Source organism: Esox lucius, chromosome 7 (genome assembly GCF_011004845.1).
Source record: "Esox lucius isolate fEsoLuc1 chromosome 7, fEsoLuc1.pri, whole genome shotgun sequence".
NCBI classification, from domain to species: domain Eukaryota; kingdom Metazoa; phylum Chordata; class Actinopteri; order Esociformes; family Esocidae; genus Esox; species Esox lucius.
The window spans coordinates 38,359,912-38,374,922 of NC_047575.1; the positions used below are offsets into that span (position 1 = coordinate 38,359,912).

Here is a 15,011-nt window from a genome sequence, read left to right on the forward strand (position 1 = left end):
AGTGGGCAATCGGCGCCGTGGCGCAGGGACAGGGGCGGCGGAAGGCCGCGGAGCAGGAAGCGGTGTGCGCCTAATTGCCAGCCTACAGCCTGGCCAGCCTGCACGGGGTCGAGGAGGCACCGGACATAGAGGGGGCGCCGTCGGGACTTCCCCCGTGCACCCACTCAGCCCCCCCCTAAAATTTTCCTGGGGGGACCTCGGACCAAGCGTTGGGCACCTCGCCCTCTTCTTCCTCCGGCCTCGCCTGCGTCCTGTCCTTCCTGCCTCCTGCATGTCCTGCAGGAGACCCTTCACCAGCTCCCCTTGTTCTTTGGTGAGGGGCTTGACCACTCCATACTGGTCCATGCCCCACAGCGGCACCCCGAACCCGTCTTGGGGCAACCCCCAACACTGCTCCCCAAGGGGATCCTCCTCCACTCTCTCATAGACCGCTTCGTCGTCATCTGAGGAGAGGGAGTCAGACCCCCAATCGCCCCTCCAGGTATATACCCTCTCTGGAGGGACTGCCTGCTGGTTCCAGGTTTGGTGGATCATTCTGTAACAACTTGTCGTGGTGTAGTGTTGGTTAGGAACCAGGCGCAGGCAGTAATCTCGTTTGTGGGTTTAATACTCAACAAACAAACCAAACACGAACGGAAAACAATACTAATGACTGAATGAAATAAAAGTGCGCAACATGCGTCTTAGCAATAAACATTCAAACAGTACATTAAACAACACTCACCGATTAACTAACAAACAGCAACAATGATCCACAATGTGGGGAGCAGAGGGGAAACATATATACACATACAAACAAGCTAGATTGGGACCTGGTGTGGAAGATGGGAAACATGTGACAGTCCGGGATGTGTTCGTGAGAATATGGGAACTTGTGGAAATATGGCACAGTGGCGCTGCTGCTCACCGCACCATGACACCTAATGAATTACGTGGATCATTACCTGGATTATTTTACATCTGCATGCCAAATTATTATTTGAGTGAATATGAGTTGTGGGATTTCAACGGAGAACAAAAATGGGAATATGGACGCAGTGGAAGAGTCAGGATCTGTTTGCTCTTCTAGCATGAACGTTATAACGTTATCCTGGTGATATCAGGTAAGAAAACATTTCCCTGTTGTTTTTCTAAGTTAATAACCTAACGTAATGTTTGTGTTCATATCCATAATTTAGACTGTAACGTTGTCAGACTGTTAGTTTAGCTAAATGCTGAGTAATTAACGTTAACTTAAGTTACAGGTAACTTAATGTGGTAACGTTATCTAACATTAGCTAGCTTGTTAAGCTCGGCATGATTCATGTTAGCAAAACACAACGTTAATATTGAGTGTGGTTTTAGTCGAGATGGTTTCCTTGTTCTGTTTACAGGCATTTATAATACCATTAACGTTATGGTACTAACATTACAGACACTTGTTGCTGAGTCAACCTAATGTACAGCTCAGTAATAGCGTTAAATTACGTTACGTTGTTATAACGTTGTACTTGCTTGTGTAATAACAGTAGCAGTTTTGGTGAGTGGTAACAGCCTTACTGCCTTCTGAAAATATGAATTTAAAAGTTATAATGCAGCCTAACTTCTGGTCACAATGTGTGTGTATGTGTGTGTGTCTGTGAGAGAGGAAGACAGACAGACAGACAGACAGAGAGAGAGAGAGAGAGAGAGAGAGAGAGAGAGAGAGAGAGAGAGAGAGAGAGAGAGAGAGAGAGAGAGAGAGAGAGAGAGAGAGAGAGAGAGAGAGAGAGAGAGAGAGAGAGAGAGAGAGAGATGACTGGTCTAATCTAATGTTATGCATTATCATTAGAACTAACTGGAATCTTTTTGTGTTTATCCCCTGCCTTGTTAGTTTTAGATGGTCAGATGTGACTATTACACATTAGATAGGTATACTTTATTGATCCCAAGTTGGGAAATTGCAGTGTAGCAGCAGCATTGCACACAGTAACAACACAAATATAAAAATATCAGGTGCAGTGAACAGTTAACAGCTTGTTATAACATCCACAATATTAACCTACACAAACATTGGGTAACTGTGAGGATTTAGGCTATTTTCGTCCCCTTACAAACTGTTCATATCCAGTATGTATGGTCCAGGTCAAATTTGATGAAATGAGAACCTTAGGATTCTTGAGTTGTTTTTTCTATTTTTCTGCAGCTGTTTGGGAAAATGCTACAACACTGAAAGTCCAGCAGTGTTCATTTAAAATGAACTATAAATAAAATTATACTTTTTACAGTAAAGACCTTTCAGTAATATTTTCTCTGTGTGTGTCCCCTCCAGGAGCAGATCCAGATGATTACTGGCCATTTGGAGGAAGTCTGATCTTTCTTCTGTGTTGCACCTCTGTTACAGATTCATTGACCTTTTGTGTTGTGTTTTATTTAAATACACTGTATAGTTAGGATTCTTAAATGTTATCAGAACTACCTTATACAGAGCCCCCAAGGGTTAGGAGAATGAAGAAGAAGAAGACCACAACGCCCTCAGCTCAAAAGCACAATTTGTTGCTTCCTCCATCCATTTCAAAGGGGAAATCTTGACCTCATTTTGATAGAAATGCTTACAGACACACGTTACACACATGGAGAAGTACAATTTTTAGTTTTTCAGTTCCTCCTGGGGGGCTCTAAAGAACTGTTTGTTAATAATTGGTTGATATTGTAAATTTACATCTGAATACATTTAATAAAAGGATTTTAGAATCAATATTGGTGTTTACTTTATTTGTAGTTAATTTCCTACGGCATTTTAATTGAAACAGTGAAAATTATATATATATTTTGTATTGCTTGAGTATGTTTTCAGTTGAGGATATTTCACAGTAATTTCGAAGATCATATTTTGGTGTCTGATCGTAATAATTTAGCAAAACTCTGTAAAATAATGGTATTTGTCTGTAGAATTTTTAGGATTATCCCTTTATTGAAGGTGATTGATCATAATTATTTGGGAAAAATCTGTAAAATAATGGTATTTTTCTGTAGAATTTTTAAGATTGTCCCTTTATTGAAGGTGATTGATCATAATTATTTGGGAAAAATCTGTAAAATAATGGTATTTTTCTGTAGAATTTTTAGGATTGTCCCCAGCCGTAGCTGCCAGTCATTGACCGTTTATTTAAGTTTTTTTTTTTTTACAGTGTAGCTCAATGATATTAAGGTCGGGAAACTGTAATGGCCACTCCAGAACCTTCACCTTTTTCTGCTGTGACCACTGGAGGGTCATCTTGGCCTTGTGCTTAGGGTCATTGTCGTGCTGGAAAGTCCAAGAGCGTCCCATGTGCAGCTGTCATGCAGAAGAATGCAAGTTGTCTGCCAGTATTTTCTTATAACATGCAGCATTCATCTTGCCATGCAAGATTCCCTGTGCATTTAGAGCTTACACAACCCCAAAACATCAGTGAATCACCACCATGCTTCAAAGTGGGTGTAACGAGGAGGCGCGTGGAGGACGCACGCCTCCCCCCCCGACGTGGTATTCGGCGCGCATTGTCGCCGGTCTTCTAGCCACGCCGCTCCTCCTCCCACGGCACTGTCATGTCTTGTTATTGCACACACCTAGTGTCCATTCCCTCATTAGGTTGCCTATATTAGTTCCTGTGTTTCTGGGTGTCTTTGTGTGGTACTGTTCTATGTTTGTTTTACGCTCTTGTTTGTTTTACGCGTGCCATATTTTTCCATTAAGAAAGAAAGAAGAGTAACTACCTCCCTGCGTTTGGCTCCCTTATTCACGCACCTTGACACACCGGTAACAGTGGGGATGGTATTCTGTTCACTATGGGCCTTGTTGGCCCCTCTCCAAACATAGCGCTTATGGTTGTAACCATAAAGCTCTATTTTGGTCTCATCACTCCAGATTACAGTGTACCAGAAGCTGTGAGGTGTGTCAAGGTGTCGTCGGGCATATTGTAACCGGGCTTTTTCTGCATCGTCGTATTGTGCTCCTTGAAACAACCACACCATCTTTTTCCAGAGCAGCCTATATTTCTCCTGTGGTTACCTGTGGGTTTTTCTTTGTATCCTGAAAAATTCTTCTGGCAGTTTTGGCTGAAATCATTCTTGGTCTACCTGACCTTGGCTTGGTGTCAAGAGTTACCAGACTTTTCCACTTCTTAATAAATGATTGAACAGTACTGAATGGCATTTGCCATTCATATGATCACTATCGAGGACAAACAGAAAACACAAAGTGGAACGTCCCCTCAGGCTGGGACCGTTACACTTATGAGCACAACTGCATGTTCTTTTACACAGTATGAAAATGAGGGAAGTTGAGAGTACAACCACAGCTGAGCCGTTTCACTGATGCAATACTTTTCCTGACTTTCGGAAATTGTAACTTACTTTAAAGTTATCTGACTTATATGGAATCCAACCTGTTGTCTATCCTCACACAGTGACAGGGACCCAGGAGACCAGTCAGAATTTAGGGAAAAAAGGAATAGAACAAAGTACAGACTGACCTTGAAAATGTACTCGAGCATTCAGGACCTTAGACTCGGCTACAAGTTTACCTTCCAACAGGACAACAAGCCTGAGGACACAGGCAAAACATAGCAGGCGTGGTTTGGGGACCAGTCTGTGAATGTCCTTGCGAGGCCCAGCCAAATGCGATATTTTGTTTTAGTAATTTTTACAAATTTGCTAACATTTCTAAAAGCCTGTTTTTCCTGTGTCATTATATATTATTTGTAGATTGATGTACAAAAAGTTTTATTTATTTTGGAATTAGTCTCTTTATTAGTATTAGTACTATTAGTACTTTCTGAATGTACTGAAACCACTGACTACATGTCAGGTTCAAAATGACTAGTCAAATCAATCAATCAATCAAATGTATTTATAAAGCCCTTTTTACAACAGCAGTTGTCACAAAGTGCTTTACAGAGACACCCGGCCTTAAACCCCAAGGAGCAAACAAAAGTAGTGTTGGATTTCAGTGGCTAGGAAAAACTCCCTAAGAAGGTTGAATTTTAGGAAGAAACCTAGAGAGTACCCAGGCTCAGAGGGGTGACCAGTCCTCTTCTGGCTGTGCCGGGTGAGATATTAAGAGTCCAATTGGAATAATAAATACATTTCTCTGGGCTAAATCCAGAGTCTATTTGATTCTAGACTAGGCCAAAAGTATGACGAGATGGACAAGGACAGGGACAGCAACAGGCCCCCCAAACCAGGTACTCCGCAGGTGTGGACCAGGACCTCATCTCCTCCTAAAATGTAAAACTTGAGGAGACGGAGAAAAGTTAGAAGTGCATTCCTCATATCCCCCAGCACAATAATATAGCAGCGTAACACCTTGGAACTGAGACGAGGGGGTCCGGCGACACTGTGGCCCTACCCGGGGGAGGCCCCGGACAGGGCCCAACAGGCAGGAAATCAATCCACCCACATTGCCAGGCATCAACCAAAGGGACACCCACCAACCGCAACCCCCCTGAATGAGGGCCGAGTATTGCCAGCAGCGTACAGCCCAATTGCACAAGTGCACAACAGAGATTCAACAACAAGCCAGTGACTCTTCCCCCGAAAGGCATTGGAGGGAGGGCATCCCAGTGGCGACGAGAGCCCACCTGGCAAGACAGCAAGGGTGGACAGTATCAAGCCTACTGGTCACCTTCACGCCCCCGGGACAGGCTACACCTAATTATAAACCGTGCTGTAGAGATGAGTCTTTAATAGACACCTGAAAGTTTGCACTGAGTTGGCATTTCTAACCTTAATTGGCAGATCATTCCACAGTAGTGGAGCTCTATGAGAAAAGGCCCTGCCTCCGGCTGTTTGTTTTACCGAGTTTTGGGGTACGACCATGCAGCCGTCGAGGTTCACAGTGAGATCTGCTAACAATGCTCTTTGTTTCTTGGGTCCTAAAATTAGCATTTCTGTTTTCCTTGAGTTTAAGAGCAAGAAATTATCTGTCATCCACTTCCTAATATCTGAAACGCATGCTTCCAAAGTAGCTAATTTAGGGGCTTCTCCATGCTTCATTGAAATATATAACTGTGTGTCATCAGTGTAACAGTGAAAGTTGACATTGTGATTTCGTATTACATCGCCCAGAGGGAGCATATATAGTGAGAACAATAATGGGCCCAGAACCAAGCCTTGAGGAACACCAAAGCATACCTTTGAATTATCAGAGGATATGCCATCCACACTAACAAACTGATATCTTTCAGATTAATAAGATTTAAACCAGGCTAGAACATGTCCACGTAGCCCAATATGGGTTTCCAGTCTCTCTAAGATAAAGGAGTGATCAATAGTGTCAAAAGCAGCACTAAGATCAAGAAGCAACAGGATGGATGCGGAACCTTTGTCCGAGGCCATTAGAAGGTAATTTGTAACCTTCACGAGTGCAGTCTCAGTACTATGATGGGATCTGAAACCGGACTGGAGTATTTCATAAATGATTTTGGGGGGAAATTATTAGATCTACAATATCTATTTCTCGTGACAGGACAAAATCTAAGGTGTGATTGTGGCAATGTGTATGACCTGAGACATGTTGGATAAAACCCATTGAGTCAATGATGGCTTCAAAGGCTTTTTGAAGAGGATCATTGGACTTTTCCATATAAATATTGAAATCGCCAAAAATCTGAATACTATATGCCATTACTACAAGGTTAGACAAGAATTCTGGAAACTCATTGAGGAACATTGTGTATGGCCCGGGGGGCCTATAAATAGTAGCTATGTAAAACGATTTATCAGCCTGGTTAAACATTCATTAGTAAAACTTCAAAAGAATGAAACTCAGTGATGTGTTTGAGAGTAAATTTATATAATTTAAATTTATATTAGCAACACCCCCTCCTTTTCGGGATGCACGAGGGATATGATCACTAGTATAACCAGGAGGAGAGGCCTCATTTAAGGCAGTGAATTAATTAGGCTTTAGCCACGTTTCACATAAACCAATAACATCTAGTTTATGATCAGAGATTAATTAATTTACTGCAACTGCCTTTGGAGCAAGGGATCTAACATTTAGGAGTCCCATTTTGAGATGCGAGGTGATACAGTCATTTTTATTTTTATTAGTGACCGAGGCGGAGGAAGGCTTTATCTTAATAAGATTGTTTTTGTTGGCACTACCTCGTTTAACTTTTCTCAGCCTGGAACGAATCACAGTGGCAATAGGTAAAGCTGTACTAACTACTCTGGCTATGCTATCGACAGACTCCACTATGCTAGCAGGCTGGCTAACAGCCTGTGGCTTGACCTGCACCCTCTCTCATCTTAAGTCTATAGGAGTGAGACTCCTGTCAATGTTCCTAGATAAAAGAAGAGCACCACTCCATCTAGGATGGAGTCCGTCGCTCCTCAGCAGATCAGGCCTGGCCCTATTTCTGGGAGAGTCCCAAAAAGAAAGCCAGTTATCTACAAACTCTACCTCCTGCGACGGGCAGAACTCAGTTTTCAGCCAGCGATTGAGTTGCGCAAATCTGCTGTAGAGCTCGTCACCACCCCTAGCTGGGAGGGGGCCAGAGACAATTACTTGATGCCGACACATCTTTCTAGCTAGTTTACACGCTGATGCTATGTTCTGCTTCGTAACCTCTGACTGTTTCATCCTAACGTCGTTGGTGCCAACATGAATAACAATATCTCTGTACTCTCTATACTTGCCAGTTTTAGACTTCGCTAGAACCAACCCCAGATTTGCGGCTACGTCAGTGGCTCTGCCCCCCGCTAAACATTGTACCATCCCCGGCTGATTCTTTAGTCTAATACTGCGGGTAATGGAATCGCCAATGAATAAAGTTTTCAGTTTTTCAAGGCCACCGGTAGAAAATGTCACTTCCTCCCAGTGACCAAGAGAAAGTTCTTGCCCGGCTGCAGGAGCTGTGCCGGGGGGCTAACAAGACTATCGTTTCTTCCTGGTGGCACTGACACCGTTTTTTCTATTTCTACACTAGCATAATCCTTGCCTGACATTTGCGTCAGAAGCCGAGCCTCTAACTCTGCTATCTTTAACTGAAGACGATAATTCTCCTCCGTGTTGTTGCTACAACAATTACAGTGATAAGGCATTGTAATGATATTTAGCCTCGGGTGTTCAGGGGGGAGTAGTTCAATTAATTATGTCCAAAAAGAGTCTTGGTGTAGTAAAGTTGGGTAAGAGGTCAACAGATAAATATTGCGTTGTTACAACTCTTAAAATAGAATTTTGACCAATTAGTTTATATAGAGTAAATTCGAAAAAGTTTGGCAGGTAGCCAGGTAGTTAACAGCAGGCAGCGTACTGCACGTCAACAATCCGCAATCTCAACAATCCCACAATGCAGTTCATCGATGACCAAACAACATTAAGCTCCAGACAAAGGTTAATCAAAGATTACTCTTGTAAACACAATTCTCTAGTTTATATTGATAAATGTAATGACAGGTAGTGTCGTAGAGGTGTCATTGTTCTAGCCCAGGTTTGGGGAGTGAGAGCCGAAGAAGAGGTAGACCGGTTGTTGTGGTGCACACTGGCAAGCTAATAAACCAAACACAGAGAGAACTCACGTGTGGCCGTCTTCTTAGTATTACTATATGTCTCTAAAGAATACGTATAGACATTAGAATAAATTGATACTATATTACAAATTTACCCAACACTACATACCACGTTACACATGCAGAACTACACTGACAATAAACATTAACTACTAGTACTGCACCTGTCAAACCACAAGCACGTGATAGAAGTGTTGTGAACAAACGGGTGTCTTATCAAGGGGAGAACTAATCTCCAAGTTGATAACAGCAATGAGCTGCTCGATGACAGACAGAGACAAAAAATATCAAGGGGGGGATGGACGGACAGACATCGAAAACAAGTGTGACACACTATCAACATTATTTTGACACAATGACTAGTCTTGATATTAATTAATGTTTTGGGGCAGTAGGTAAGGGCAGGGCCGGCTCTAGCCCTTTGGTTGCCCTAGGCGAGATTGAGTTTTGCACCCCCCCCCCAACTAATAAGTTGCATATACTAAAAAAATGATCAAGGACATTTAATTATATCTCATACAATGGATGAACAAACAAAAATGCTTTAATAGTCACTGCAACACTATAACAAGCAAATCATAAGGATAAACAGTAATAAATTGTTCATACACAAATGCTGCAAAGAATGTTCGAGGATATTTACATAAATTAAGTAATAAACTCCAATAACTGTGCAAAACTATACCCTCTACAAACAAAAGTCCCTTTCGGCTTTCACCTTCAAAATTTACGCAGCTTTACAATTTGACTCGTCTGGACTTCCTAATGGCAAATTCGTTGATGGTAACATCAAATGATATTTTACTTCAGACCTCTTGGTTGATGCTCATCAGTGCAAGCCCATTGAGGCGTGCCTGACTCATCGTTGACCTCAGGTAGGTCTTAAGTCATTTTAATTTAGAGAAGCTTCTTTCAGCAGAAGCTACTGTCACCGGTAGTGTGACAGCAATTCTTAGGGCCACCCACATATTAGGAAAAACTTCTTCAAGTTTCTTCTCCTTCAAGTAATTCAGAATTTCCATTGTTGTCATGCCAGCTTTTGGCAACACTGGGACATTTTTCAACTCAAGTGACAGTTCCCTCCCATCAACATCTTTATGGTCACCATGGCTCAGAGTGTTGCTGAGGGTTTCGCACTCCTTTGCAAGGTCTTCCTCTGGCAAATTAGGAAAGTTCACCAACACTCCAAACTTGTCCTCAACATCACCCAAGAGCTTGAAGCGTTCTTGCAGTGATGTAACTGACACATCAACAATGACATAGAAAAAGGAAATTTCCAATTTCTTTAGCGCATTTCCCTCTGGCTCATCAGGGGATTCATAAGAGAACTGTCTTTTGTTTTTTCTCAGCCTCTTCTGCTTTAGGACAGTGTCCACATTCATCTCCTCACAGAGATCTCTTGCAGATACCTGAGCAGAAACAAACCCACTGCTTCTGTAGCTGACCAGAGAGGCTTCCCTTGTCCTCAGGAGATTCAGAGCCACATCCAGTTGCATAGACATGGACTGTAATGCTTTGCTGACATGATGAATTTTGGCCAGCATGTCATACCACACAACGCTACAAATGGAGAAGCGGTATGATCCAACCTCTTCAGCCAAAGACTGTGCCTCAGTTTTAATCATAGAGTCTGTGGCTGAGTGCTTGATGTGGTCCTGGGTGTCCCTTCACCTTCACCTGTATACAAGCAAATTGTAGACGCAGACGCAGTGAGTGAAATAATGAATGTGGTTGAATTTCTTTAAGAAAACAAGCTATTGTATTTTAATACATGCTAACTTTTTTTATTGTACTTTAAAGTATGGATGTGGCTTGAATAAATACTATTAAATAGACTCACTTGATGCAGGCTGTGTGTTCCTGGCCTGTGTGTCACTGGTCCCTGGAGTACTACTACTGGATGTCCCTATTCCTGCAGCTGTTTCATATTTAAACACAGAGTTTATCCATGCTGTTTGTTACACAACTGCATTTGGTCATTTCTATCATCCTACCACGGTACCACATAGTTGCATTGTACAAATACATTTTATCTCTGACCATGTAACTTGTAGTAGATAAATTACAATTACTACCACCACTACTAGTATTACTAATCTATTAGGCTGCTACAAGGCTAAATAATACTACTGATTACAATTAGTAGAATTAATGTGATGTGATTATAAAAGTAATAATCGCTAATAATAATAACAATAACAAACAGCAACAGTTGTACTAGTTGTACTTACAAAGTTCAGATGAAGGATCAGGTGTTCTTTCTCCAGCAGGTGCCGGCCTCTGCAAATATTGGCTGAGTGCATCTGGCCATGGCCAAAAAAATCGAGTTCAATTGAGTGATACTGGTCTTTTGACATTTACATCCATGTAAGTTAACTAAGTTTATCAGTGAAGTTACGTTTGCTAGTAATACGTAGCAAACTAGCAAAGTAATAACTAGCAGTTAGCTAGCTAGTGATAGCTTAGTGACAGCAATGAAACGTTCAATATTAGGTGATGATGCACAAGCACAATATTAAGCAAATGTATGTCATTTAACACCCTAATGGCTGAGATGAGAAGATTTACCTCTATACTGTTCTTTCTTTTTCTCTTCATCCTTACTCCGTTTTCGTCCCTGTGCACCGAAGGGTTTATTAGATCGCTTCATGTTATCAACGCAGCTGCGCACTTGCCTAACGTAACGTAGCGGCGACCCTAGTGTTTTTTTTTCTTTGAAATTACACAGTGTGCTCTAGGCACTGAAGGTACAGAACGTTCATTTGCTTCATGCTCATAGGACAAAAAACTTCACTGTATATTCATTCATTGTTTTATTTAAATACGTTTACAACCATCCCTACTTTTTCATTATGTAGAATAGGTGGTTTTGAAGTATGCTGAACAAATGGAACCCACTATTTTTCTTGTCAAGTTATGCCTGCTCATCTCCTTCCTGTTCTACAGTTTCACTCTGCTTGCAAAGACTAATTTGACACAAAGGCACACCCATCAAATGATCCATGAAGTGGAAAAGAGGCTAAATAACTACATCCTGTTATGATTCTATTATCGCAAAGCTGTCCCTCTCTCCCATTTCAAACCTCAAACTTTCTGATAGTTTGAAGGTTACATTGGGACCTCATCAGCTCTGAGCTTTCGGCACTATACCCTGTTTTGTTTTTCTGAGTCCCAAATTGTTGGCTTTAGCACAGCGCATTCTGAAAGCCTGGTTACAGCCTAATTAACAATATGAATATGCATAGGCAAGGCAAGTTTACGTATTTGTATTGCACATGTCATACACAGGGCAATTAAAAGTGCTTTAGGCCTAAAATGTAAAAACAAACATCAAGCATACTATAAATAAATTCAACATAAAAAACAAAGCATAAAAAGAACTGCACATTTAAAAAAGAAAGCACACAAATATAACATCATATTTAAGAGGGCTAGAGGATTATTAAAAGATAAAAGGCAGAAGAAGAAAAAGGCAGGAGAAAAAAACAAAACAGGGTATAGTGCTGAAAGCTCAGAGCTGATGAGGTCCCAATGTAGCCTTCAAACTATCAGAAAGTTTGAGGTTTGAAATTGGAGAGAGGGACAGCTTTGCGTTAATAGAATCATAACAGGATGTAGTTATTTTGCCTCTTCTCCACTTCACTTTCCATATAAGATATAAGATATGATGTGCTCTTGTGTTCTTAAGATTTGCTGGTAGCTTTGAAGGACAATTTGATGGGTGTGCCTTGGTGTCAAATTAGTCTTTGCAAGCATTGTGAAACTGTAGAACAGGAAGGAGATCAGCATGCATAATTTGACTAGAAAAAAAGTGGGTTCCTATTTTTTCAGCATACTTCAAAACCACCTATTCTACATAATGAAAAAGTAGGGATGGTTGTTAACTTCTTTAAATAAAACAATGAATGAATATACAGTGACGTTTTTTGTCCTACGAGCATGAAGCAAATGAACGTTCTGTACCTTCAGTGCCTAGAGCACACTGTGTAATTTCAATGATTCTCCTTCGCTTGATATTCTGACACAGTCTGATACAGTCAGAAATGTTTTAAACTAATACATATCTGTTGTTTCACTGTAGTGAGACAAATATTACCTTATGTCAAGTTGATGGGTAGAATAAACTTTGTTTTTGTTGACATTCAACACATAGACTGTCTGTATTTGTATGCATAAATGGTGGTAGGGGTTCCCAACCTTTTTCAGTTACTGTACCACTGACAGGGTTTTGCTCTGCTTGGAGTACTGCTGAAGTACCCACTCATGTTAATTTCACTAGTAAGCCTATGGTGCCATGAGTGTTTTCAAGTACCCCCTGTGGAGAGGCCAAGTACCCCTAAGGCTCCTAGTACCCCTGGTTGGGAACCACTGATGTAGACGGTGTGCTGAAGTTTTGCTGTTTTGTTTCCTGCCGAGTACAGGCGTCCTGTGCATATGATTCCTCATGCGAACAATTCAGTATTGAATTAAGACTAATGAAATGCATATAGTTGATTCCGATTTAGTTGTATACTATGAGGGTTGTTCCTAACTATTCAGGGAAGTAAATTCATCAATCGAGGTACAAAAGAAGAACAGCATCCCCAGACTAACCCTTACCTACTGCCCCAAAACATTAATTAATATCAAGACTAGTCATTGTGTCAAAATAATGTTGATAGTGTGTCACACTTGTTTTTTCGATGTCTGTCCGTCCACCCCCCCCCCTTGATATTTTTTGTCTCTGTCTGTCATCGAGCAGCTCATTGCTGTTATCAACTTGGAGATTAAAGTTCTCCCCTTGATAAGACACCCGTTTGTTCACAACACTTCTATCAAGTGCTTGTGGTTTGACAGGTGCAGTACTAGTAGTTAACGTTTATATTAATGTTTATATTTCCACTATTATTTTTTTTTTTTAAATAATTGTGGAAAAGTTCCTTATTCTCTGTAATTCAAATCAAAAAGTGACTTAATATATTCTAGATTCATTACACATGATGTAACGAGGACGCGCATGGAGGACGCGCGCCACCCCTCCCGACGTGGTGTTCGGTGCGCGTCATCACCGGCCTTCTAGCCACGCCGCTCCTCCTCCCACGGCACTGTCCTGTCTTGTTATCGCACACACCCTCATTAGGTTGCCTATATTAGTTCCCTTGTTTCTGGGCGTCTTTGTGTGGTATTGTTCTATGTTCAGTGTTCTGTATTTGCCTTGTGCGGTGGGTTTTTTGAGCTTGTGCATTTTTGAGTTTTGCGTGCCTTGTTTTCTTGAGAACGCAATACATATACCTTGACCGCATCCCTGCATTCGACTCCTTTTTTCAACACGCCTCTAGACACACTGTTACACATGAAGTGAAACATTTCAATGATTTTTTGTTTCAATCTTGATGATTATGGCTTACAGCCCATGGAAATATAAAATTCAGTATCTGAAAATATCTAAATAAATATAATACAGAAATGTTGACCTAGAATAAAGCTAGAATATATGAAGGTGACACTTTCGATATGAAATAACGGGGATATTTTTTTTCCTCACAATATTAAATTTTTTTTAGATGCACCTGTATATCTGTTATATTTTAGTAAACCTGTCACAGAAATTCAGTAGTCTTAACGAGTATAACTGCATCTTTTATGATGAAGCCCCAACCCCAATGCCAATATGTAGAACTGCAGAACATGTACTTTCAAACTACAAATTATTTCCCCACAATGTTTTAGGGCCATGAAAAGACTAAATGAAGTACAAGTCCCCTACACCTTTAACACTCATACATCCCCATAAGAATTCTACCACTTCCATACTTGGGGCCATGCACTTCACTGTACTCCCCCTTGTAATGCCAGAGATTTCGGATGCCATCAGATCCAAACAGATTGATTTTGGTCTCATAACACCAAAGTATGGATCCCCAAAAGTCTTCACCTTTGTCAACATGGGCCTAAACGGGCCTTCTTGTGCTTTGGCTTCAACAGTGGCTTCCTGCGTGGACGACAACCATGCAATCCACTTCCTACAGTGTGAGATGAAACAATCACTCAAGTTTGGCTTTCCACAGCTTTTGCCAGCTCTGAGGCACTTTCTCTTACACCTTTTTCAGCAAAGATCGTTCAGGACATGGGGAAAGCTTACAGGGCCGGCAAGAACATTTCAAAGGGCTTGTCAAGTCCATCCTTTTTTAACTTCTGTATCATTTTTGCTACTGTGTTCCAACTTAATAACAGGGATTTTCTAATCCTCTTGTACTCTTCTTCTCTTTTGTGCAATGAAACAATTATTTTTCTCCAGCCATTTTTCTCTCATGTGGTGCCATTGTCAGCATCAAGTCTGAGAGTGATTCAATGGGTTAAGTACCCCTCTTAATTGGCATTACACCTGTTTGAGGCTGGTGGTTCAAAAGGCTCATCTGCTGATGAATTGCCCTTACTTTAAATGTTTCATTGATGACTGATTCACCATTTTTGCTGGAACAATTAATCATACAGGAAACGCAAATGTCTTATTTACA

At 41.2% G+C, this 15,011-nt stretch overlaps 1 long non-coding RNA gene across 1 annotated transcript; it reads right to left on the reverse strand.

Annotated features, from left to right (window-relative positions):
- Positions 1 to 9,042: 9,042 nt before the first annotated feature.
- On the reverse strand, positions 9,043 to 11,177 carry LOC117594739. Its single transcript, XR_004575987.1, has 4 exons — positions 11,083 to 11,177; positions 10,746 to 10,817; positions 10,355 to 10,432; positions 9,043 to 10,191 (listed from the first exon to the last, which is right to left on the reverse strand). It is a non-coding gene; the product is annotated as an uncharacterized LOC117594739 (long non-coding RNA).
- Positions 11,178 to 15,011: the final 3,834 nt, after the last annotated feature.